Here is a 6000-nt window from a genome sequence, read left to right on the forward strand (position 1 = left end):
GACATTTCTCCCAGGCAATCACTTTTCATTTTGAGCTCTCAAAAGCTAGGGCTTAAATATAAATATCCCACCTCTAGATCAAGCCTGCAGATCACAAAAGCAATGTCTGAACTCCAGATTAAAGTTATGAGGAGAAATGCATGCATTCATTAGATTACACTCATCAAATTACAGGTAACTGCTCAAACCTGATTTCTATTGTAATAGACAGGTTCCTCATAACAAAACACTTTCAATTCCAATGATAAGTCCAACCTTTGATCATTCTGCCTATTTTGGAACTATCAAAAAGAAAAAGATTCTAAATATTGGGTATTTTATGTGCTCAACTGTGAGAGCCAAGGAAAATGGTTTGTTTACGAGCTGAACTCTGAAGCCTGAACAAAAAAAGAATTATTTTGATCCCGTTGGTGCCAATTTTATCCTCTTTACATCCCTCCTCATTTCTTCTCAGTCTGAGCTCTAATCAACAGACACTTCATGTTTAACATATCATAGTTAATGCAATTAAGTCCAGAAAACTGTTTCCCTAAAGATGTTTTCTCCATTAACACCCCTCTCTACCTTCCAGCATCACCATTCTGCCATGAGAATGAGCATATTATTAAGCTTTAAATAAAATTTCTAATCAATAGATGGAGATATTGTTTTGTAGTTAATGCAATGTGCTTACAGCTCCTAAAAAGAACAGAAAATGATTCTATATGCTTTTTTAGCCACATCTGACAGAATTTTGATCACCTGAATTCCTTTAGAAGAAAATCCAATCTATAGAAATACAGTCCAATTATTTTAAATCTTATCAAGTAATATCAGAAGAGAATCAAATGAAAAACTCCATCAATACCAAACCATCTCACCAATGAATATCTATGACATTTCCGTATTTCCTGTCTTCTTTCTGTTTACATAAAGCGGAGGTGCCAAGCTTCATCTCAGCATTATTAGCCTGCAATACAATGATGGACCTAATTGCCTTGTAAACCAGAACACCAATAAATGGAATCTTCAAGCAATCAATTTTAAGAGGAGGAAAAAAAAAAAAAACCCTAAGCTCTTTCTGCATACATTCACGTTGCCTGACTAGGAATTAAATGTGGCCTCATATTCTTCAATCTTATTCATCGTTCTCAAGCAAGGAATGCTCCCTCAACTACCTCAAGCTCATCAAATTTCAGGACTAATTATTAAATGCACCTGGGCGAGGGCAGAAAGGAGAAGGCAGAGACATCATATATAAAGATATCTATTACATTCCAGTTTCATCTTCTCCACCTTTAGTCTGGGAGTGGGTTTTCCCCCCCTCAAATTTCTTCTTATAATATATGAATAAAAGAAGATATCCTCCCCTCCTCAATTCTACTTTAATTGAAGCCCCTCTCAACTTTACCGTTTGTGTTGATTTACTTCCAAATATGATACTACTATAAATGAAACAAACAAAAAGATTAAACAGCTGAAGAAGTCCTCTAGAAAATAAAGCCTTTAGAGAGGGAGGGCACAGCTCAGTGGTGGAGTGCATGCTTAGCATGCATGAGGTCCTGGGTTCAATCCCCAGTACCCCCATTAAAATAAATAAATAAGCCTAACTGCCTCCCCACTGTGAACCCGCCAAAAAAAAAAAAAAAAAAAAAAAAGAAAGAAAGTAGAGTCTTTAATATACCTTCTCTGTCCCCAGCAAAATCCCCCAACCACAGGTTCCAAAGCTGTTCACTTAAGTCCAACCTCTAAACCTCTTGTCTCTTGGAAGGCCATCCCAATCCTTCCCCTCCAGAATTATCCAATCTACCTCTTCCCAGCACTGCTAACTGCCCCTCTCCATCCTCCCTGCCCCCTCCATACCAACAACTCCAGGTCTCCCACTCCTTAATTAGCCCCATCTGCTACCTCACTATCAGCAACCACCTCTCCAGTCCTACCAGTTCATCTCAGATATTCCTTGTCCTAAACTCCCTCTGCTACCTTGGCCTAGGGACATTTTCTTCAAGATAACGTCCCCCTACTTTGCTCACCACCTGCCACTATTCTTTCACTGAGTCCAGCCCAGGAGCATCTTCTATGCCCTCTGTCTGGAACCTGTACCCAGGGAGCCACCATGCACCTTTCACTGGTTGTAAAATCACTCTAAATCCTATCCCACTGTGCTTCCCCTACCCCAATTTCAATCCTTCTCTGCCCATTTGGGGCCTAACTTGTAATTTACTCCCCTACTGCCAGCTCACCCTCACACTCCCCTCAGTTAAAGTCCCACCCCCACCAGCTCCTATTCAATCTCCATAAGCACTCCCCAGGAAAACCCCAAATTCTACCTCCTCTGCTCTCCTAACACACGCTATTTCGTAAGTTTCCACAAATTCCACCACCCCCAGATGACAAACGCCCACTTCAAATTCAGGTCTCAACCCATGCCAAGCCCCTCATCATCAGCTCCTACCACCTCTAACAACCTGCCCTAAGTCCACCCCAAATTCAACCCCCAGGGTCCTATCCAACCCTGCAATCTCACTCTATTGAAATAATCCCTCTACCACGCAACCCAGCCCGGGTCCCAAGCTGTCAACTGTTCCAGGCCAATCCCAAATCCACCACCCTCATTTAGTCCCCTCCCCCATTAAAAATCATCCCACTTCAGTCTCATCATCCGTCTCGCCCAAAACCACCCAAATTCCACCCCAACCCGAAAACCTCACGCTCCAGTCCCAGGTCTGGTCATTCCCCATTAAAAGTCCTCTTCCCTTATCCCTCCCCCCAGAACCTGCTGGTGTCCCACCCTCACCCCACCCCCAGCCCGCGCCTGGACAAGTCTCCCCTGCCAGCTCGCCGTTCCACTGCGACCTCAACCCCCTTTCTCCAACCTGTGCGGGGGCTCCACAGCCCCCACTCTCATTCTCCCCAGTACCACCAGCTCAGGCTCAGGGCGAGCGAACCGGGGTAGGGTGGGGGTTGGGGGGGAATCTCACCGGCAAGCCGCTGCAGGCGAAAACGCAGGCGGCGGCGGCGGCTGAGGCGACGATGCCCTTGTCTTCTCTGGAGGCTACAGAGGCGACACTCTCGCTCCCTCGCCCGTGTCCAGTGAGGTGGCGGATGGCGCGCAGGCACCAGGAGCCTCCTCCTCCTCAGCGAGTCGGCTCCGAATCCTCTGCAGCAGCCGCCGACGAGCCCGACGCGTGGGGGGATGGGACGCTGGGCTGCGGGCGAGGGAGGAGGAGGCTGAGGGAAGGGGCGGGGGGCCGCTGAAAACAGCGGGGAAGGAGGAGCCGGCGCGGCGCCGCGACACGTTCCACAGCTTAAGCGTGCCGGGACCACAACTCCCGGCATACCCCGCTCAGGTCCGCGCGCGGCCTGCGCCTGCCGCCGCGCGCCCGATGCTAAGGGACTGCTCCCTCCCCGGTTACGGACAATGGAATAAAGCCATAAAGCTAACCATCCGCAGGCGGTTTTTGTAGATTCAGACCACGGAAGAGGGAAGTTAGGTCACCCCCAAGGACCCCATCCCCAAGAAAAGATGTTCGCAGCGTCTCCAATCTCTACAAGCGAGCGCGCGCAAACCCTCACACAGACCTCCCCACCGCCGGCCGCTGGACTGCATTTCCCAGCATGCCCTACAACCTCCTGCCCTCCTTCCGGACCCTTCTCAAACCCAGTACTACAGTTCCCAGGGAGTGTGGTCCCCGCGAAATGCTGGGAGTTGCAGTTCTCAGTTTTTCCTCCATGTTAAGAAAAAGAAGTGAAAGAGGAAAAAGGGAAGGAAATAGACCGACCCACCGAGGACAGGCTTAGATAGGCTAGATCACCTGGGAGTCTGTAGTCTCTTCGCCGTCCCCGTTGTCTCACACCAGAACTAATGCAGCAGCTTCCCCCTAGTCTCCCTGAAAATCTGTGGACGATTTGGCACTTGAACCCAAATGTAAAAAGAGAGTACTTCTTGACCCAGCTCCATTACTTTTAATAATTTACCTTAAAAAGATAATCAAACAATTTGGAAAAGAGGAATGCACAAAATTGTTGTATGAGGTTGTTGATTATAGTGGGGAAAATGTCAATGTCCTTAAATAGGCGCTGGTTAAATAAATTACATATACAAACAATGCAGTACTAAGCAGCCATTTAAAATAATGGTACGGATCTATTTCTTGGCATCAAAAGCTATTCACAATTTATTCTTGAGGAAAAAATTTAATAATAAAACAGCATGTTTAGAGTGATCCAATTTATGTGAGGCTGAATCAATGTTCTATAAGCAGAAAGATTTCAGGAAAGAGGTTCCCCAAAATAGTATCTGTGATTATCTTGGAGTAAAGCGTGTCAGATTTCAAGTAATTTTTATTTCATATTGCCTGAATTGTTTAAAAAGAGCACACAATTCTTTAGCTATGACTATTTTCAAAAAATACAATTTCCAAATCAAACAGCCTCTCTTTGCTGTCTAAAAGCTTTCCATGGCTTTCTATTGCCCTTAGTGGTGCTCCAAGACAGGGCCTGTGTGGTTTTACTGTGAGTTCAACAGTTCCACTATTAAAACAAATAATAGTGGTCACTTTCAATTCATAAAACATTAAGTTAGTAGGGAGGATTTTCTCAATTTTCATTGTCTCTTCTCAAATTTTTCCCTCTTCTGGTCTTTCCACACCCATTTCCTCCTTTTCTCCTACTCAGTTTTTTTTCTTTTGTCTCCTACTCATTCTTGAAATTTAAGCCAAAGTCCTACCTTCCCTAGAATATATTTTAGGCACACTGATTTTCCTTATATCTAAATTATTATAGCAATGGTTTCTAATCTGTAGCCCAGAGAGCATTGTGGGAAGGAGGAATGAGGAAGGAGGAACAGAGTTATTGTAAAGGATCTTCAAAGTTCTACTTAAACATTGTCTGTAGACTGAGTAAGTAAGTCTTACATTTAAATTTTTTTTCCTTCTGTGTCCTGCCCCTCTAGAATATGGAATATAATATCAGGTGGTCTCTGACTTAACATAAACCCTATAGTCAATTACAGTACTTTAGATTTTATGTCATTATTCCTTGCTGTTCTACAAGAAACACCAGAACACTTGAGCTCCACTAGCCAGACCCCTGGAGAAGTGCAGGCCTTCTAGAGAAGGTCCAGGTTGCCTAAATCAAAGGTTAACTTGGTCCATAGTCTGGCTGCAGCCAATCACTTCAGCTTCATCCCACCTAAATCTAATTACACTCCTAATCTTATGACTCATGTTTCTGAAATACATCAGTAACTGTCTTTTTCAAACTACTTTATTTTTCTCTATTGTCTCAGCCTTATAATTCCAGTCCCCCCCTAAAAAAAAAATCCTAGACCTTCTGTTCCCTTTTCTGAGAATAGTAAGAAAAGTGCCTACGGAATGTGGGCTATGTCCTTTCCGAGTGTTGCATCGGCCATCCCATCTTCTAAACCCTCTTCACTCCTCCTCCTCCTTTTCCCCACTTCTATTGGCAGACAGTGAGGTCTGGGTGGTCAGAACTAGAAGGGACTGGTCTGTCCTACAAGGAAAGTGTATCTGAGCTAGAGGAATAGGTATGAGGAAGCTTACCAAACTAGATATCTGGGAATCAGATCCTAACTTAGACCTTGCCATGAACATGCTGCATGACCTTCAGTAAGTCCCTTAACTTTCTAAACCTCAGTATTTACATCTGTAAAATGGAAGGATGATTCCTGGCCTGTTGCCTCATAAGGTTATTAAGAGAATGCAGTAAAACAATGGGTATGAAAGTGCTTTGAAGACTGTAATGTGCTACTTACAATCCAACCCTTAATCTGAGAATTCTCTCTCCAAATCCCTGCAATTTAAGTGTTGGCATGTAAACTTTTTACTAAGAGTTATATATTATTATGAATGAATTTATTGAAGTAGTTAAGGAATTAGGTCTATTAAGCCAATTTAATTCCTTGATAAATTTTCTATATAGCACAGTTAAACAATTTCTGACTTTTCTAGATTTTTTTCTAAATTGAACTTTCATCAAGATATATTTTTTCTGTCAATT

General features: G+C 43.8%; 1 protein-coding gene across 4 annotated transcripts in view; it reads right to left on the reverse strand.

Annotated features, from left to right (window-relative positions):
• FAM168A (family with sequence similarity 168 member A) overlaps nt 1-3313 on the reverse strand; it is a 154875-nt gene extending 151562 nt beyond the window's left edge. The window contains exon 1 of one of the 4 annotated variants that reach the window (XM_032489328.1): nt 2961-3313. The gene's annotated coding sequence lies outside the window, so the exon portion shown is untranslated. The remainder of the gene's footprint in view (nt 1-2960) is intronic. The other 3 variants (XM_032489330.1, XM_032489327.1, XM_032489329.1) reach the window with 3 other exon arrangements.
• Between the last annotated feature and the right edge of the window lie 2687 nt (nt 3314-6000).

This window comes from Camelus ferus, chromosome 10 (assembly GCF_009834535.1).
Source record: "Camelus ferus isolate YT-003-E chromosome 10, BCGSAC_Cfer_1.0, whole genome shotgun sequence".
Classification (NCBI taxonomy): domain Eukaryota; kingdom Metazoa; phylum Chordata; class Mammalia; order Artiodactyla; family Camelidae; genus Camelus; species Camelus ferus.